The sequence below is a fragment of the Dendropsophus ebraccatus genome, chromosome 15, assembly GCF_027789765.1.
Source record: "Dendropsophus ebraccatus isolate aDenEbr1 chromosome 15, aDenEbr1.pat, whole genome shotgun sequence".
Classification (NCBI taxonomy): domain Eukaryota; kingdom Metazoa; phylum Chordata; class Amphibia; order Anura; family Hylidae; genus Dendropsophus; species Dendropsophus ebraccatus.
The window spans coordinates 677,861-699,859 of NC_091468.1; the positions used below are offsets into that span (position 1 = coordinate 677,861).

General features: G+C 47.9%; 1 protein-coding gene across 2 annotated transcripts in view; it reads left to right on the forward strand.

Moving 5' to 3' along the window:
• The window catches only part of LOC138774108 (phosphofurin acidic cluster sorting protein 2-like), a 234,028-nt gene that overhangs the window by 76,578 nt on the left and 135,451 nt on the right, over positions 1–21,999 (forward strand). The window lies entirely within an intron of this gene.

Here is a 21,999-nt window from a genome sequence, read left to right on the forward strand (position 1 = left end):
ATGGTGCTGGCAGAGGCCTCTAGGCGTAACCGCAGGAGTCAGGCTGAACACAGGAGCAATGGAGTGACAGGGGAACAGGAACCAGGAACAAGGACTTGGGACCAGGTAGCGGATAGGAATCAGGAACAACAGGGAGCTGGGCCAAACGCTATGGGAAGCATGTAGAGGCTCCAACACCTGTAGTGGGGCAGGGCTGGAATTTATAGGGAGTGATTGTGTGCATACACCAATTAGGGGCGGACTGGCCCTTTAAATCTGAGACAGCCGGCGCGCGCGCGCGCGCCCTAGGAGGCGGGGACGCGCGCGCCGGCCGGCACAGTGAGAGACAGGAGCGGAGGAGAGGTGAGGCGCCCCCAGGGGCCGAACTAGCCGCAGCGCTGGGTCCCTGCACAAGGAGCCCCGCGGCTGCATGGGGCAGGAGGAGGTTGCTGCGGCGGGGGCCGGAACACGGGACGTCGCCGCGGCCGTGACATTGGTCAATAAAATACATAATATATAAGGAACAGTAACCCCTTGCTCACTACAGCTGTGCAATAGATATAAAACACTGACATCTAGTGGCAAAACACTGAACTACCTTCATCACCACTTAGCTTTGAGTAAAAAGGCTTTTGTGACAGGTGTTGAACACGAAACACCCATGGCGGCACACCTTAAGTACAAACACCTTTAACAGGTCCCACCAAATGTATAGAAGCTTACATCTCCACCAAGGCCTTGGTGTACCACCTGGCCTCCTCAAAACACTGCAGCCAGAAATCAATTACATTCATCTCATTTCCAAAGTCTAATAAATGAACCCGGTCACTTAAGAGACCAGGTGTGTTGTAGTGATGTCACGACACCAGAATTTTCAGTTCGATACCGATACTAACATTTTTATTTCGATACTCAATACCAGTTCGATACTTACTAAAATATTTTAAAAAAACACAACAATAGAAATATAATATTCCCTAGACAGCGAATATAATAAACCTGAAATGTTTTCTATACTCTTCAGGCCGCACTATTACAGAGATAACAATTTATGGAGCTTTTTTTAATTTTATTACGTTAAAAGTAAAGGTTTGCGTTTTTTACATAACTGTGTACAGAGTAGAGCGATCACTCAGACAACTCCGCTATACACTGCTCACTCGGCTCCGCTATACACTGCCCACTTGGCTCCGCTATACACTGCTCACTCGGCTCCGCTATACACTGCTCACTCGGCTCCGCTATACACTGCTCACTTTGCTATACACTACTTAGCCGGCTCCGCTATACACTGCTCACTCGGCTTTGCTATACACTACTTAGCCGACTCTGCTATACATTGCTCACTCGGCTCTGCTATACACTGCTCACTCGGCTCTGCTATACACTACTCACTCGGCTTTGCTATACACTACTTAGCCGGCTCCGCTATACACTGCTCACTCGACTCCGCTATACACTGCTCACTCGGCTCCGCTATACACTGCTCACTCGGCTCCGCTATACACTGCTCACTCGGCTCCGCTATACACTGCTCACTCGGCTCCGCTATACACTGCTCACTCGGCTCCGCTATACACTGCTCACTCGGCTCCGCTATACACTGCTCATTCGGCTCCGCTATACACTGCTTACTCGGCTCCGCTATACACTGCTCACTCGGCTCCGCTATACACTGCTCACTCGGCTCCGCTATACACTACTTAGCCGGAAGGAGAGAGAACAGAGGAGGAGACTGCAGGGGCAGTGAGAGGCACATAGAGAACACGGCCAGCGCTCAGCTAGCCGCCGGCCGTGTTCTCTGCGTTATACTTTATGTTAAGTTGCCTAATAGTGCAGCTTTAACATGAAGTATCGATACCAGGAAATCCTGGTACCGAACTGTTTTTTAGCTCAAAATATCGATAGTAGTATCGATATTTCGGTGCATCCCTAGTGTGTTGTCCTCCAAATCAACATGGCGACATGACCTCCCCCCCCAAAACAGGCAGGAACTTCTTCATCACCCTGTTAAGACGCTTTCAGATTTAAAAAGAAAAAAATTAAATCCTGCCTGGACCGGCACGAGCGGCGAAGAGAAAAAAACGAAATGTGCGAGGAAACGCGTCCGTCAACAAAAAGAAAGTCTGAATAATTATCCTAGGTAGGACATTCATTTTACATCTGACTGATCTGCCAAACCATGTAAAGACCTGTAATATATAGTGGAATTTTATACTCACCGTAAATTCTCTTTCCTGTAGTCCGAAGCAGCAGCACATAATAGGGAAGATTCTATCTTCCTGCAATGATAGGACAGATGGTAACAAGCAATAAAGAGTTAATTGCCCCGCCTATAAGGCCTATGCTGACCCAGCCTCCTTGTGTACTTCTAATGATCTAGGAAAACTTAACCCAAAACACTCAAGGTATGCTGCATAAACTTTTATAGGGAGGGTTAGTTGTGCTGCTGCTTCGGACTACAGGAAAGAGAATTTACGGTGAGTATAAAATTGCCCTTTCCCTTACGTCCTAAGCAGCAGCACATAATGGGGATATAGCAAGATCACATAAAGGGGGGAGAATCATACAGCAGTTATGAGAACCGCTTTACCAAGATTGGTTGCCCAGAGGTTCTAATGTCCAAAGTATAAGAAGACCACAATGCAGTTCTGTATATCTGATCAATGAGAATGCACATCTCCTCCACCCCTGATGTAGACATTGCCCTTGTGTTAAGGGCCTTAATGGATTCAGGTACTTGGACTCTCACCTCTTGGTGACACACAGAGTCTGCCGTATCCATTTGGATAAAGTGGCTTTTGAGGACTTCCAATCCCTGTTCCTTCCTGAAAAAGATAGATAAAATCTTCTGAATTCTCTGATTCTCACTAAATAAACTCTCAAGGCTCCGCCCACAACCAGAGAGCACAGGCTCAAGGCTCGGCCCCCGTCCATAGAGCGCAGGCTCAAGGCTCCGCCCACAACCAGAGAGTGCAGGCCCAAGGCTCCGCACACAACCAGAGAGCGCAGGACCAAGACTCCGCCCACAACCAGAGAGCACAGGCCCAAGGCTCCGCCCACAACCAGAGTGCGGTTGTAACGCTTCCTCATTGGAGGAATTTAGCTGAGTAATGTTGGATAAGGAAGGAACCTTAAGGGTAAAAGACAAAGTCCTGAAGGATAACAAGATCTGGTTCAGTGGCTCCTAATGTCTGAACATCCTCCTGCGTTTAGCAGATGTAATAGCTACTAGGAAGCACCTTGAGGGTCAGGTATTATAATTCAACTAAAGATAAGAACTCAAAACGGAGCCGTGCAAGGTGATGAAGAACGAGTCCCGGATCCCACCTGGAGTTGGATCCATTACAGTGGCTTTAATCCTTTGCGTAGCTTTAATAAATCTCTGTATTAGGGATTTATGGGACAGTCAGCTGTCTGGAAGAGCATAAAGAGCAGAGACATGGACTGTGACGGTCGCAGCTTCAGCCCATTCTCACACCCATCCTGGAGAGATCGGAGGATCGCCTTTATAGACAGTGATATGGGAGAAGTCCGATTCTTCACACCAGGATAGACAATGTCCTTCACCCTCAGGGACGTTCTCTTTGTGGGTTCTGCTCTTAATAGCAGAATCATGTTCACCACCAATTCTAAAAAGCCTCAGCTCATCAGGCCTGTCAATCTTCAGGCCGTCAATCATAGGTGGTCCAGACCCCGACACAATCTGCCCTCCTGTGACAGTGAGGATTCTGGGGAAGTCTCCAAAATGTCCTCTTGGACACATGAATCAGGAGAGAACAACCATGCCTTCCTGAGCTATAGGAGTAATGAGGCAGGATTCTGTCTTGTCCTTACACGACCACTACGGGTTGTCGTCCCTAGCAGTTTTAGGGAGTAAAAAACACGTATTTTGGCGTTATCCAAAATGGCCATTAGGTCCACGTAAGGGTCGCCATAATATCTGGTGATTGGCCAGACATAATCCGTCCTCATGGGGCAGTAGGTGAGGAATCTGGGGAATTGTCCAAAATGTCTCTTTGGACATATTCATCAGGAGAGAACAACAACTACCACAATGACCTCCTGGGCCAATCTGTGGCTATCAGGATTAATGAGACGGATCCTGTATTGTCTTCTTACAAGACTTCTACTTATTGTTGTCCACAGTAGTTTTTAGGAGTTAAAACCACGCACCCTGGTCTTACCCGAAATGGCCATGGGACCAATGGGTCGCTGTAATATCTGGCGATTCACTAGAACATCTCCTGGTCCTGAGACCATTCTTCTGTCAGGGTGATATCATGGCTTTAGCCTTTTACATTAAGGTATTGTGACTTCCCTTGTTGCTGGATAGATCTCTTGGTCCATGCAAAAAATAGCTTCTGCTTTTAACAGTAATGCTACTGATCGCATGCAGCTCTGAAGATCAATATGCACCACTGTAGATGTGTTACTTACTCCGATAGCTTCCCCATAGATGGATATGCACCACTGTAGATGTGTTACTTACTCCGATAGCTTCCCCATAGATGGATATGCACCACTGTAGATGTGTTACTTACTCCGATAGCTTCCCCATAGATGGATATGCACCACTGTAGATGTGTTCTGGATCTTACTCGGCTAGCTTCCCCATAGATGGATATGCACCACTGTAGATGTGTTACTTACTCCGATAGCTTCCCCATAGATGGATATGCACCACTGTAGATGTGTTACTTACTCCGATAGCTTCCCCATAGATGGATATGCACCACTGTAGATGTGTTACTTACTCCGATAGCTTCCCCATAGATGGATATGCACCACTGTAGATGTGTTCTGGATCTTACTCCGATAGCTTCCCCATAGATGGATATGCACCACTGTAGATGTGTTCTGGATCTTACTCCGATAGCTTCCCTATAGATGGATATGCACCACTGTAGATGTGTTACTTACCCCGATAGCTTCCCCATAGATGGATATGCACCACTGTAGATGTGTTACTTACTCCGATAGCTTCCCCATAGATATATATACACCACTGTAGATGTGTTACTTACTCCGATAGCTTCCCCATAGATGGATATGCACCACTGTAGATGTGTTCTGGATCTTACTCCGATAGCTTCCCTATAGATGGATATGCACCACTGTAGATGTGTTCTGGATCTTACTCCGATAGCTTCCCTATAGATGGATATGCACCACTGTAGATGTGTTACTTACTCCGATAGCTTCCCCATAGATGGATATGCACCACTGTAGATGTGTTACTTACTCCGATAGCTTCCCCATAGATATATATACACCACTGTAGATGTGTTACTTACTCCGATAGCTTCCCCATAGATGGATATGCACCACTGTAGATGGGTTACTTACTCCGATAGCTTCCCCATGGATGGATATACACCACTGTAGATGTGTTACTTACTCCGATAGCTTCCCCATAGATGGATATGCACCACTGTAGATGTGTTCTGGATCTTACTCCGATAGCTTCCCCATAGATGGATATGCACCACTGTAGATGTGTTACTTACTCCGATAGCTTCCCCATAGATGGATATGCACCACTGTAGATGTGTTACTTACTCCGATAGCTTCCCCATAGATGGATATGCACCACTGTAGATGTGTTACTTACTCCGATAGCTTCCCCATAGATGGATATGCACCACTGTAGATGTGTTACTTACTCCGATAGCTTCCCCATAGATGGATATGCACCACTGTAGATGTGTTACTTACTCCGATAGCTTCCCCATAGATAGATATACACCACTGTAGATGGGTTCTGGATCTTACTCCGATAGCTTCCCCATAGATGGATATGCACCACTGTAGATGGGTTACTTACTCCGATAGCTTTCCCATAGATGGATATGCACCAGTGTAGATGTGTTACTTACTCCGATAGCTTCCCCATAGATGGATATGCACCACTGTAGATGTGTTACTTACTCCGATAGCTTCCCCATAGATGGATATGCAGCACTGTAGATGTGTTCTGGCTCTTACTCCGATAGCTTCCCCATAGATATATATACACCACTGTACATGGGTTACTTACTCCGATAGCTTTCCCATAGATGGATATACACCACTGTAGATGTGTTACTTACTCCGATAGCTTTCCCATAGATGGATATGCACCACTGTAGATGGGTTACTCACTCCGATAGCTTCCCCATAGATGGATATGCATCACTGTAGATGTGTTCTGGCTCTTACCCCGATAGCTTCCCCATAGATTGATGTGCTGAAGTGGACTGGAGCTCACTTACCGCTCTCATCTCTCACATGTTGGATGACAGCCACTTCTATTAGGAACAAAGTCTTCTTCGCCTGTCTCACCCTTTGTTAGATGGATCGGTGGTTGCCTCCACCCCCTTTGAGGGCGAGATTGGTCTGCCACTGACTGAAGAAAATGTTGAGGCCCTTGTATCTGTGGGTATAAACCATAACCCAATGTAGGCTGTTTATTCTTTGGTCCCATACTGACAGCATCTGCTGTAAGGGGATACATATTACAACCTGCCTATTCAATTTGTTGCTTGCAGACGTCATGAGACCTGACAATCATCATTGGGTGAAGGGACACCAATTGGGGAGTTCTAGGAATCCTGACCCTGTATCCTAGTAATGGTTACGGGTAGGTGAAAATATAGTGGTGTAAGTTTTTGACAATTAACAATCACTTGTGCAGGAAGGAGACAATGGTATCTTGCAGGATACACACATAAGTGACTGAGCTTTCCCATAGGTTTCCTCACCCTGAGACTTTGGACATTAGATTCCTGCATTAAGTGAGATAAAATGATAATAAACCTGCGCCAGGTAAAGAGGCAACAGACTGCTGTAGTACAAGAAAACCAGATCCCTCAGAGCAGCTGATACACAACTAGCAATTCTAAGGCCTTATTCACACGTTCCGTAATTTACGGATCCGTATTTCCGTATCCGAGTTAGTGCACATTGAAGTCTATTGGGCTATTCACACGATCAGTAGCAGAAATGGATGAAAATCAATCCGTAAAAAAAAAGGACATGTCCTAGTGCGGACCGGGTGCGGACCCAGATTTTTTCACGGATGCTCTCATTGACATCAATTGTCTACGGATTGTTTGCGGATTGCAACATGTTTGGCATCCGTATTTCCGTACAAAAATATGGATAACTCATGCTCCTATGTGCACAGCAGTATATAGAAGTGCTGGGATCTATAGTTCTCCGGATCTCTGTTGCTGCACACCGTATGCCGATTGTAGCAGAATCAGTAGACGAATGTATTGAGGCAGTGTTGGTGATGGTATATCAGAGAGCTGGGATCTGTAGTACTCCACAAGGTGAAGACCATACAGAAGGGTACCTGCTCGGAACATTGCATACTTTATATTGTGCCGAATTTAGCTGGCAGGCCATTCATTCACTGCTCACAGTCTCTTAATTGATTCATTGATACTTTCCTAACCTCATAGTAAACACCAATTTATTGAGCTAATTGGTACTTGTACCTTTGTAGCCCAGCTGCCAATCATCATTACCAATTAGCACAATAAATTGGTGTTTACTATGTGGTTAGGAAAGTATCAATGAATCAATTAAGAGCACTGAAGGCAGAACGGCACAGGAGGATCGCATAGGAGATCGCATCCTTACCGCAGGAGGGGTCTGATGATGCCGCAGGAGGGGGTCTGATGCCGCCGGAGGGGGTCTGATGCCGCAGAGGGGGTCTGATCATGCAGGAGGGGGTCTGATGCCGCAGAGGGGGTCTGATGATGCAGGAGGGGGTCTGATGCCGCAGAGGGGGTCTGATCATGCAGGAGGGGGTCTGATGCCGCAGAGGGGGTCTGATGATGCAGGAGGGGGTCTGATGCCGCAGAGGGGGTCTGATGATGCAGGAGGGGGTCTGATGCCGCCGCAGAGGGGGTCTGATGATGCCACAGGAGGGGGTCTGATGATGCCACAGGAGGGGGTCTGATGATGCCACAGGAGGGGGTCTGATGATGCCACAGGAGGGGGTCTGATGATGCAGGAGGGGGTCTGATGCCACAGAGGGGGTCTGATCATGCAGGAGGGGGTCTGATGCCGCCGCAGAGGGGGTCTGATGATGCCGCAGGAGGGGGTCTGATGCCGCAGGAGGGGGTCTGATGCAGCCGCAGGAGGGGGTCTGATGCCGCAGAGGGGGTCTGATGCAGCCGCAGGAGGGGGTCTGATGCCGCCGCAGAGGGGGTCTGATGATGCCGCAGGAAGGGGTCTGATGCCGCAGAGGGGGTCTGATGCAGCCGCAGGAGGGGGTCTGATGCCGCAGAGGGGGTCTGATGCCGCAGAGGGGGTCTGATGCCGCAGAGGGGGTCTGATGCCGCAGGAGGGGGTCTGATGCCGCCGCAGAGGGGGTCTGATGATGCCGCAGGAAGGGGTCTGATGCCGCAGAGGGGGTCTGATGCAGCCGCAGGAGGGGGTCTGATGCCGCAGAGGGGGTCTGATGCCGCAGAGGGGGTCTGCCATTCATTCACTGCTCAGTTGAAGTCTGGTCCAGCAATGGATGGAATACGGATGTCCAATCCGCAATTTCTCACGGGTTGTTTCAGGACCAGAAAAAAATACTGAACGTGTGCATAAGGCCTAAGGCTGTGTTCACACCATGCAGCCTCATTGTTTCAATAGCAGAACTAATATAAGACAGACACCAGGTATACTCGGTACACAACTAGAAACTCTAAAGTTGTGATCATACCCTGCAATATCTACGTTTTACTATTTTACAAATATCAGTACTATACATGTAGCAACTCTAGGCGTGTGTACACACAATGCTGTTTCATAGCTTCAATGCAACTTTAAATATCAGTAACCGTGCTAGAAAACCCCCAGATGCTCAATACACAACCAGGAACTTTAGGGTTGTGTTCATACAATGCAGTCTCAGAACTTCACTGCATCAAACAAAAAGCAGAGCTATAGATGACATGTAAGGTGCAATCTATACACCACTAGCAATCCTAGGGTTGTGTTCACACAACGCAGTTTCATAACTTTACTGCCTCATTCAATAGCAGTACTGAGAGAAACATCAGGTGTAATAAAAATAGCAACTCTAGGCTTGTGTTCACACAATGCATCCTTCCACAGCAGAGCTAGAGCCAGGAATCAGACCAGGGGCGTAACTAGAAATGGCTGGGCCCCATAGCAAACTTTTAATTGCCCCCACCCCCTCAACCGACCACTACACCGTCAACACACCCAGCTCTACACAGGGTCTGTACTACATAAACATTACAGTGCAAATATATTTAGTGACTCACAGGGGGACGTCTTCTCTGATCGGAGTTCTTCCCTTTTCATCTTCTCCATCTGTCCTGGGCCGTTATGAGAACTTCTCCAAGCCACAAATCCACAGAATCTGCCAGACAGACATATTAGGCTCCTCGCTCTGGCACCATCCTCATCTCTATACACACTGCACATCTGTACTGGCCCCTATAAGCCCTCTTTCAGTGGGTAGCCCTGGCTCCTTATAGATAGTCCCTTGTTCAGTCCTCCACATAGATGGCCCTGTGTGCATCTACTATAGTAGAGAGCCCCTCTGTGCATCCCCTATACCAGGGGTAGGGAACCTCGGCTCTCCAGCTGTTGCAAAACTACAACTCCCATCATGTGTAGACAGTCAAAGCTAAAGCTGTAGTTTTTAAACAGCTGGAGAGCCGAGGTTCCCTATCCCTGCCCTGTAGTATATGGCCCCCTCTGTGTATTCCCTTATAGATGACCCCTCTGTGTAGTCCACTAAAATAAATACCCCCCCCCCTCTGCGCATGCCCTACTATATACACCACGCAGTGTAGTTACCCTTATAGATGCCTCCTCTGTGACGTCCTCCTTATAGATTGCCCCCTGTGTTGTTCCCCTTACAAATGGCCCCCAGTGTTGTCCCTCCCCATATATATAGCCCCCAGTGTTTTCCCTCCCCCATATATACTGCCCCCAGTGTTGTCCCTCCCCATATATATAGCCCCCAGTGTTTTCCCTCCCCATATATATAGCCCCCAGTGTTGTCCCTCCCCATATATATAGCCCCCAGTGTTTTCCCTCCCCCATATATACTGCCCCCAGTGTTGTCCCTCCCCATATATATAGCCCCCAGTGTTGTCCCTCCCCCATATATATATATATATATATATAGCCCCAAGTGTTGTGCCTCCCCATATATATATAGCCCCAAGTGTTGTGCCTCCCCCATATATACTGCCCCCAGTGTTGTCCCTCCCCATATATATAGCCCCCAGTGTTGTCCCTCCCCCATATATATATATATAGCCCCAAGTGTTGTGCCTCCCCATATATATATAGCCCCCAGTGTTGTGCCTCCCCATATATATATAGCCCCCAGTGTTGTGCCTCCCCATATATATATAGCCCCCAGTGTTGTGCCTCCCCCATATATACTGCCCCCAGTGTTGAGCCTCCCCCATATAGCCCCCAGTGTTGTCCCTCCCCCATATATATAACCCCCAGTGCTGTGCCTCCCCCATATATATTGCCCCCATTGCTATGCCTCCCCCATATATATAGCCCCCAGTGCTGTACCTCCCCCATATATACTGCCCCCAGTGTTGAGCCTCCCCCATATAGCCCCCAGTGTTGTCCCTCCCCCATATATATAGCCCCCAGTGCTGTCCCGTCCCCATATATATAGCCCCCAGTGCTATGCCTCCCCCATATATACAGCCCCCAGTGCTGTCCCGTCCCCATATATATAGCCCCCAGTGCTATGCCTCCCCCATATATATAGCCCCCAGTGCCGTCCCCCATATATATAGGGCCCCTAGTGCTGTGCATCCCCCATATATATATATATATATATATATATATATATATATATACAGCCCCTAGTGCTGTGCATCCCATATATATATATTAAAAATCAAAGTCTGTCTGTCTGTCCTCTATAGACTTCCAAACGCCTGAACCGTTTGACCCCAAATTTGGCCCACAGATACATTGGGTGCCCGGGAAGGTTATTGCGAAGTTCCCGTCCCCGCCAGATGTACAGGAGGGGAGGGGGAGGGGAAAGAGAGGCGCCCCATAGAGATGAATGGGAAAATCTCCTCACTGCAAACACAGGTGATATAATTAGCTGCAGCAGACACGGCAGTTGGAGCCTTAGCAACCAATAGGATTACTGCTTTCATTTTCACAGGGAGCAATGGTTGCTAGGGAAGCTGCCTCACAACATCCACAGTAATAACTGGTAGACCCCCTACTCCATCTATACAGTACATGTATATACAGGACCCCCTACTCCATCTATACAGTACATGTATACAGGACCCCCTACTCCATCTATACAGTACATGTATATACAGGACCCCCTACTCCATCTATACAGTACATGTATACAGGACCCCCTACTCCATCTATACAGTACAGGTATATACAGGGCCCCCTACTCCATCTATACAGTACAGGTATACAGGACCCCCTACTCCATCTATACAGTACAGGTATACAGGACCCCCTACTCCATCTATACAGTACATGTATAGAGGGCCCCCTACTCCATCTATACAGTACATGTATACAGGACCCCCTACTCCATCTATACAGTACATGTATACAGGCCCCCTACTCCATCTATACAGTACATGTATACAGGACCCCCTACCCCATCTATACAGTACAGGTATATACAGGACCCCCTACTCCATCTATACAGTACATGTATATACAGGACCCCCTACTCCATCTATACAGTACATGTATATACAGGTCTTTAAAAAAAAACAAAACAACAATTGTTTTACAATGATGGCCGTCAATAATGTTCATGACCATTACTGACAGCTGTCATTATCAAACGGCCATTATTTTGCCAAAAAAGGTGCTGTGTGAACAGGGCCGGTTTTAGACTAAATGTGGCCCTGGGCAAAGTTGAAGGTGGGGCCCCAAATGCTGAAATATTGTAGCAGCAATTTAAGGTTCCCACACACTTTTTGGTGGTACCTGCTGCTCGTGGTGGGTTCGGCCATCAGTGTAAGGTGAATGGGGCTCTTTGTACAGTCCTCTGACATGATATCAATGGACATATGGACATATATATGAAGATATATACTACCTGACCACATTCCCCGGTGTCCTCAGGCCTTGTCTGTGGGATCCCCCAGTCCCAGCTCTCACTTCTGGTCCTCTCTCTGAAGTGATCGGCCATTCAGCCAATCACTGGCCGTAACAAACAGACAAGGCCTGAGGACACCGGGGAATGTGATCAGGTAAGTACCAGCTTTATTATGTTATACGCACAATCAGCAGACAATGATTTTTACACTTGCCAAAAGACAATGATCATTTGATTACTGTTGTCTCTATATACACAGAGCGATATCGGCCAGGTTAGGGCAATTTTCGCTCCGTGTATTATGGCCCTTAGTCACATTGAGTCAATTCAGAAGGTTACATGCCGGGACTGCCGCCACATGCGGGGACTGCCGCCACATGCGGGGACTGCCGCCACATGCCGGGACTGCCGCTAGTGGTGTAAACACAGAAACTATCTATATGCATGGTTTTAAAAAATAAAATAAAAAATATCACTCTATCAGGACCAAATATTACCTCCATACCATTATTGATGAAACATACTATGTATAGGCCAATATTACCACCATAAAGTGACCGCCCCATAATAGTAACATACATAGTAAATAAGGTTGAAAGAAGACAAGAGTCCATCAGGTTCAACCTAGGAGAATCCTACTGTGTTGATCCAGGAAGGCGAAAAACCCCTATGGGGCAGACGACAAACGCCCCACCACAGGGAGAAACTCCCCCCCCCCCTCCCCCGACTGCAATGGCAACCAGAACAATCCCCGGATCAACGTATCACCAGAAATCTAATGCCCATAACTTGTAATATTATATTGTTCAAGAAAATCATCCAGGCCTCCCTTGAACTTATATAATGAATCAGCCATGACAACATCATGTGGCAGAGAGTTCCACAGTCTTACCGCTCGTACAGTAAAGAACCCGCGTCGATGCTGATGATGAAATCTTCTTTCCTCTAGACATAGAGGACGCCCCCTTGTCATGGTTACAGACCTAGGAGTAAGGAGACCCCTACAAAAATCTCTGTACTGTCCATTCATATATTTGTACATTGGGATCAGATCGCCCCTAAGACGTCTTTTTTCTAGCGTAAATAACCCCAAGCGTGATAACCTGTCCTGGTACTGTAACCCACCCATTCCCTTAATGACCTTTGTTGCCCTCCTCTGCACCCGCTCTAGGTCAGCTGTGTCCTTCTTATATACCGGTGCCCGGTGCTGTATACAGTATATACCATATGTGGTCTGACCAGTGATTTATAAAGAGGCAAAACTATGTTCTCATCTTTAGCATCTCGGCCTCTTTTGATGCACCCCATTATTTTATTAGCCTTGGCAGCTGCTGCCTGGCACTGATCACTATAGATGAGGTTACCGGCCACCAATACCCTCAGGTCCTTTTCGGAAGTAGTTTTACCCAGTGTTTTATTATTTAGCACATAACTGTACTTATTATTTCTATGGCCCAAATGCATAACCTTACATTTATCCACATTAAACTTCATTTGCCATTTCTCCGCCCAAGCCTCTAGCTTCTCCAAATCCCTCTGTAATATGATATTATCCTCCTCTGTACTGATTACTTTACCCAGTTTAGTATCATCTGCAAAAATGGAGATTCTGCTCTGTAGCCCCTCAACAAGATCATTAATAAAAATATTAAAAAGAAGTGGACCTAGCACTGACCCGTGGTACCCCACTAGTAACCGTGACCCAACACTGACCCCTGTGGTACCCCACTAGTAACTAAAACCCAATCTGAATATGTTCCATCAATGACCACCCTCTGTTTTCTATCACACAACCAGTTACTTGCCCATTTGCATACGTTTTCCCCAGGTCCCAGCATCCTCATTTTGTAGACCAACCTTTCATGCGGCACAGTATCAAATGCCTCTGAAAAGTCCAGATACACAACGTCCACAGCCTCCCCCAGGTCCAGTCTATATACACAACGTCCACAGCCTCCCCCAGGTCCAGTCTATATACACAACGTCCACAGCCTCCCCCAGGTCCAGTCTATAACTTACCTCTTCATAGAAGCCGATCAGATTAGTCTGACAGGACCGATCCCTCATAAATCCATGCTGGTGCTGCGTCATAAGATTATTTTCATTAAGATACTCCAGTATAGCATCTCTTACAATCCCCTCACATACGTTACCTACTATAGATGTTAGACTTACGGGCCTGTAGTTTCCAGGATCACTCCTTGACCCCTTCTTGAATATTGGTACCACATTAGCTATGCGCCAGTCCTGTGGAAGAATCCCTGTCGTAATAGAATCTTTAAATAATAGGAATAACGATAATGACACTATATACACGCCAATATTAGCACCACACCATGACCGCCACATAATGATTCTATATACACTATATACGGACCAATATTACCACCATACAGTGACCGCCACCTTGTTTGTTTCTCAATAAAATACCCCGTGTTGCCTTAGTGACATCATCATACACTATATAAAAGAGTAGAAATAAAGCGTCACTCACCACTGTATACGTGAAAAAAAACGGTGTTATTTATTCATTCGTCCATGAATAACAGACAGATTTTCTTAGCAGGTAAGACGCCAACACTTCGTGATGGTAACAGGTGACAGCTGTTTCGCTTTACTAAGCTTCTACAGACCTGTAGAAGCTTAGTAAAGCGAAACAGCTGTCACCTGTTACCATCACGAAGTGTTGGCGTCTTACCTGCTAAGAAAATCTGTCTGTTATTCATGGACGAATGAATAAATAACACCGTTTTTTTTCACGTATACAGTGGTGAGTGCCGCTTTATTTCTACTCTTTTATGTATGAACTGTGACTACTGATTCAAAACTACCCAAGAGCTGAGCACCCCACTCGTGAATGATTAATTGGTCTGCACATGAAGTCCAGCTAAGCACATAGTGCTCCCCAGAAGCGTGGTTTATAACTTGCTGTGCCGGTCTTTCTCTACCCTAAATACTAATCATCATACACTATATATAGGAGCTGCAGCCAATCAGCGGCCTCAGTGGTCACCAGAGAATGGCTGCAGCTCCTATATACAGTCTATTCACCTCAACACTTGGAGTCAGCAGTGCTTCTTATACACACACACTATATATATATATATATATATATATATATATATATACATACACACACACACACACACACTAATATATATATATATATATATATATATATATATATATACACACACACTAACACATCCATGAAAACACATTATACAGATACAAACCATCCAGCCCACACACTACACACAGGACATGTAACACACACTACATTCATCCATTATACACCTACATTCATACACACACTGCATGTACAGTATACTTACCCCCTCTAACAGCATGCTGGGTGTAGTTGTCCTTGTCCATGGCAGCAGCAGCAGGAGGTTCTGCTCCTCACCCTGCAGCCCTCTCCTCCATCGTCCCGACAGCTCCACACCAGGAGGAGAGAGGAAATCACATGGTACAGAAGGGAGGGGGAGGGGGAAGCTACACACTCCGGAGCAGAGCACAGACGTGTCACTTCACACAATTGGTCACGTGGCTCCATTGTGTGCAGCGGTGAATTCATCCCAATTCATCAGAAATGAAGATCTGCAGTACTGGCCAGGATGATCTTCAGTAACAACGGCCGTTCTGTGACCCGGCTGGATCACAAAATGGGCCGTGTGCGCAAGGACAAATTTAAAAAACCCTCGCTATGCTTATATTGTAAAGGCTCAATCTAGGCAATGTATACTGCAGGGTATACGGCCCTTGTCTGCCATAGCTTGGTAATGCGCTGGGTATTAAACGCTTCCCATGTCACCTGAGCTCCTATTCGTTCGCCTTTCATGGGTTTCTCCAATAGAAAACACTTCTATGCTTGATGCTATTACTATAGTCCGCATTCATTTTGGAAATGGTGACCCGTGAGTTATCCAATAGGAAACCATTTTGTAAGCGGTGTGCCATGACAATGGACATCCTATCTGATGGCATCTCTGTAAGAGGAATGCTCATGACATGAGACTTTATCTGCCATTGAATGGCGGCCAGCCACTACATTTCCACAGTGTGTGAGCATAGCCTTTCTGCCTTTCTGTGATTTCCATCCACTCCTGGTTACTGTGGTGGAACATAGCCTCACAATGCATTTCAAACACAGTGGAAACCCCACCACTTCTTCACCAGGAGCCGCGCCATATTGCCAATAATCCCAGCAATACTGCATGGCTATCAGCGAAGGAATGGCAGCGGCTTCATCCATGTTCAGACACAAATGTGGAAACATCATAATGAAACATTCTGGTCACAGGTTTTTAAGGGGAGCTTCACATGTAGCGGATCCACAGTGGATTTCAAGCTGCGAGTTTGCCGCGTAATCTGCTGTGGATCCTGTGAAGCGGAATGGGTCTCATACACACAGGGCTGCCGTGCACTGATTGGCTGATGGGGAGCGAGGGGAGCCGGGAGCCTCACACACAGGTAATGTATGGGGATCCGGGGGGGTTAAAGGGGCCGGGTCCCAGAAGGGCAGCTGCGTGTACAGGACCCATTCAGCTTCACACTACAGGATCTGCAGCCGATTTTGCTGCAAACTCTGTTAAATCCGCTGCTGATCCGGTACGTGTGAAGCTGCCCTAAAGGGGGGGAAACACTGTCGTTTAAAGGGAAGTTACCATCAGGCCTTGGCTGAAGCACTGGGGGCGGCCGACCCAGTGGGAGGAACCCCTCTATGATGCAGCTCTATTGATTCTAATGGAGCCGTGTCATAGAGAGGCAGCGGCTTCCTCCCACTGGGTCGGCCGCCTCCAGTGCTTCAGCCCCCCAGGCCTGATGGTACATTAATGTGAGATGTGTTATGAGACCTGAATATAGATGGAATATAAGCTGTGTTTCTGCCGTGCCTCATAGAAGGAGGCTGACATATACAGTGACATAGTACAGCGGCGACCAGTCCGCTCCTGTTTGCTGGGGACTATGCTCACACATATCACACCATGGAACAATCTCTAGTGACTATGCTGAGGTGAATGTGCAGTGTCCCAGAACATGCAGACTACTACAGTGTCCCAGAACATGCAGACTACTACTGTGCCCCAGAACATGCAGACTACTACTGTGCCCCAGAACATGCAGACTACTACTGTGTCCCAGAACACGCAGACTACTACAGTGTCCCAGAACATGCAGACTACTACAGTGTCCCAGAACACGCAGACTACTACTGTGCCCCAGAACATGCAGACTACTACTGTGCCCCAGAACATGCAGACTACTACAGTGTCCCAGAACATGCAGTCTACTACAGTGTCCCAGAACATGCAGACTACTACTGTGCCCCAGAACATGCAGACTACTACTGTGTCCCAGAACATGCAGACTACTACTGTGCCCCAGAACACGCAGACTACTACTGTGTCCCAGAACACGCAGACTACTACAGTGTCCCAGAACATGCAGACTACTACTGTGCCCCAGAACATGCAGACTACTACTGTGTCCCAGAACATGCAGACTACTACAGTGTCCCAGAACATGCAGACTACTACTACTGTGCCCCAGAACATGCAGACTACTACTGTGTCCCAGAACATGCAGACTACTACAGTGTCCCAGAACATGCAGACTACTACTGTGTCCCAGAACATGCAGACTACTACAGTGTCCCAGAACATGCAGACTACTACTGTGCCCCAGAACATGCAGACTACTACTGTGTCCCAGAACATGCAGACTACTACAGTGTCCCAGAACATGCAGACTACTACTGTGCCCCAGAACATGCAGACTACTACTGTGTCCCAGAACATGCAGACTACTACTGTGCCCCAGAACATGCAGACTACTACTGTGTCCCAGAACATGCAGACTACTACAGTGTCCCAGAACATGCAGACTACTACTGTGCCCCAGAACATGCAGACTACTACTGTGCCCCAGAACATGCAGACTACTACTGTGTCCCAGAACATGCAGACTACTACAGTGTCCCAGAACATGCAGACTACTACTACAGTGTCCCAGAACATGCAGACTACTACTGTGCCCCAGAACATGCAGACTACTACAGTGTCCCAGAACATGCAGACTACTACTGTGTCCCAGAACACGCAGACTACTACAGTGTCCCAGAACATGCAGACTACTACTGTGCCCCAGAACACGCAGACTACTAGTGTGTCCCAGAACATGCAGACTACTACTGTGCCCCAGAACATGCAGACTACTACTGTGTCCCAGAACATGCAGACTACTACTGTGCCCCAGAACACGCAGACTACTACTGTGTCCCAGAACATGCAGACTACTACTGTGTCCCAGAACATGCAGACTACTACTGTGTCCCAGAACATGCAGACTACTACTACAGTGTCCCAGAACATGCAGACTACTACAGTGTCCCAGAACATGCAGACTACTACTGTGCCCCAGAACATGCAGACTACTACTGTGCCCCAGAACACGCAGACTACTACTGTGCCCCAGAACATGCAGGCTACTACTGTGCCCCAGAACATGCAGACTACTACAGTATCCCAGAACATGCAGACTACTACAGTGTCCCAGAACACGCAGACTACTACTGTGCCCCAGAACATGCAGACTACTACTGTGCCCCAGAACATGCAGACTACTACTACTGTGCCCCAGAACACGCAGACTACTACTGTGCCCCAGAACACGCAGACTACTACTGTGCCCCAGAACATGCAGACTACTACAGTGTCCCAGAACATGCAGACTACTACTGTGCCCCAGAACATGCAGACTACTACAGTGTCCCAGAACATGCAGACTACTACTGTGTCCTAGAACATGCAGACTACTACAGTGTCCCAGAACATGCAGACTACTACTACTGTGCCCCAGAACATGCAGACTACTACTGTGCCCCAGAACATGCAGACTACTACTGTGCCCCAGAACATGCAGACTACTACTGTGCCCCAGAACATGCAGACTACTACAGTGTCCCAGAACATGCAGACTACTACAGTGTCCCAGAACATGCAGACTACTACAGTGTCCCAGAACACGCAGACTACTACAGTGTCCCAGAACACGCAGACTACTACTGTGCCCCAGAACATGCAGACTACTACAGTATCCCAGAACACGCAGACTACTACTGTGCCCCAGAACATGCAGACTACTACAGTGTCCCAGAACATGCAGACTACTACTGTGCCCCAGAACATGCAGACTACTAGTGTGTCCCAGAACATGCAGACTACTACTGTGCCCCAGAACACGCAGACTACTACTGTGTCCCAGAACATGCAGACTACTAGTGTGTCCCAGAACATGCAGACTACTACTGTGCCCCAGAACATGCAGACTACTAGTGTGTCCCAGAACATGCAGACTACTACTGTGCCCCAGAACATGCAGACTACTACTGTGCCCCAGAACACGCAGACTACTACTGTGCCCCAGAACATGCAGACTACTACTGTGCCCCAGAACACGCAGACTACTACAGTGTCCCAGAACATGCAGACTACTACTGTGCTCCAGAACATGCAGACTACTACTGTGCCCCAGAACACGCAGACTACTACTGTGCCCCAGAACACGCAGACTACTACAGTGTCCCAGAACATGCAGACTACTACAGTGTCCTAGAACACGCAGACTACTACTGTGCCCCAGAACACGCAGACTACTACTGTGCCCTAGAACATGCAGACTACTACAGTGTCCCAGAACACGCAGACTACTACTGTGTCCCAGAACACGCAGACTACTACAGTGTCCCAGAACACGCAGACTACTACAGTGTCCCAGAACATGCAGACTACTACAGTGTCCTAGAACACGCAGACTACTACTGTGCCCCAGAACATGCAGACTACTACTGTGCCCCAGAACATGCAGACTACTACTGTGCCCCAGAACACGCAGACTACTACAGTGTCCCAGAACACGCAGACTACTACTGTGCCCCAGAACATGCAGACTACTACTGTGCCCCAGAACACGCAGACTACTACTGTGCCCCAGAACACGCAGACTACTACAGTGTCCCAGAACATGCAGACTACTACTGTGCCCCAGAACACGCAGACTACTACTGTGCCCCAGAACACGCAGACTACTACTGTGCCCCAGAACATGCAGACTACTACTGTGTCCCAGAACATGCAGACTACTACTGTGCCCCAGAACACGCAGACTACTACTGTGCCCCAGAACACGCAGACTACTACTGTGCCCCAGAACATGCAGACTACTACAGTGTCCCAGAACATGCAGACTACTACAGTGTCCCAGAACATGCAGACTACTACTGTGTCCCAGAACATGCAGACTACTACAGTGTCCCAGAACATGCAGACTACTACAGTGTCCCAGAACATGCAGACTACTACAGTGTCCCAGAACATGCAGACTACTACTGTGCCCCAGAACATGCAGACTACTACAGTGCCCCAGAACACGCAGACTACTACTGTGTCCCAGAACACGCAGACTACTACTGTGTCCCAGAACATGCAGACTACTACAGTGTCCCAGAACACGCAGACTACTACAGTGTCCCAGAACACGCAGACTACTACAGTGTCCCAGAACACGCAGACTACTACTGTGCCCCAGAACATGCAGACTACTACAGTGCCCCAGAACATGCAGACTACTACAGTGTCCCAGAACATGCAGACTACTACAGTGTCCCAGAACATGCAGACTACTACAGTGTCCCAGAACATGCAGACTACTACTGTGCCCCAGAACATGCAGACTACTACTACTGTGTCCCAGAACATGCAGACTACTACTACTGTGCCCCAGAACATGCAGACTACTACTACTGTGTCCCAGAACATGCAGACTACTACTGTGTCCCAGAACATGCAGACTACTACTACTGTGCCCCAGAACATGCAGACTACTACAGTGTCCCAGAACATGCAGACTACTACTACTGTGTCCCAGAACATGCAGACTACTACTACTGTGCCCCAGAACATGCAGACTACTACTGTGCCCCAGAACATGCAGACTACTACTCCTATTATGGCCATTTCTCTTGCTGTGTCCATGCCTGTTCTGGTAAGTGTTTGCACTGCAACTGCTGCTGGTTTTCCCCTAGTATTCTCTGGTATTGTGCATTTTCATGTGTATTCTCATGTATTCCTGTGTATTATTGCATTGTACAGTGGTATGCAAGGCTGTTGATCACGTGACCTGTAACCATGGTTCCTCCAATGGCCGACTAGCTCTGGCCAGGAGCAACCATGTGACCTCCCACTTCCTTCTAACAAGTTAGTCTTCCCCCTGCTCCCAAGCAAGGAGGATGTGTGTCGTCCCTCTCCTACCTCAGAGGAGTTGGGCTTCTTCTCTGCAGCTCCCACTTCACCACTAGAAGTGTGGATCGAGTGCTCTGCTGTATTCAAGTCTTCGGCTGTATCTGCCTGCTCAAGTGTCCGGAGTCTTCTCTCTCATCTGGGTGTCATTCCGTTATCTCTCCTCATCGCTGCAAGGATTCACAGCAAGTATTATTCTCAAGCTAATCCACCCAGCAACGCTATTCCTCTCATACTCCTACTCCCATCATCCGGCACGTATTCTCACAGCCTATGCAGCACCACTCCTGCTTTATTTGTCCAAGCCTGCTATATACCCGGTTGCATCCGGACAGAACTGTTGCTACTAGTTACCTCATCTATAATAAAACCGCTGTTACTGAACCCTGGCATTGGTGTCCACTAACTGGTGCCCTGACTAGGTGCAGCGAAGAATCGCATGCCCATCATCACCCGCAGATTCCACAGACCGGCCCTACAGCTGTGCCGCCCTCAGGCCTATACCGTGACAAGTATAACCCCTGCGGCTGCCCCGGTCATTGCCCGCTCATAACACCAGCACTGCGGAAGTGGCCCCCAGGGGCCAGGGCATCGCAAATGGAGATCTGATATGTGGTGGCCTGCTGGTGGGCAGCTACT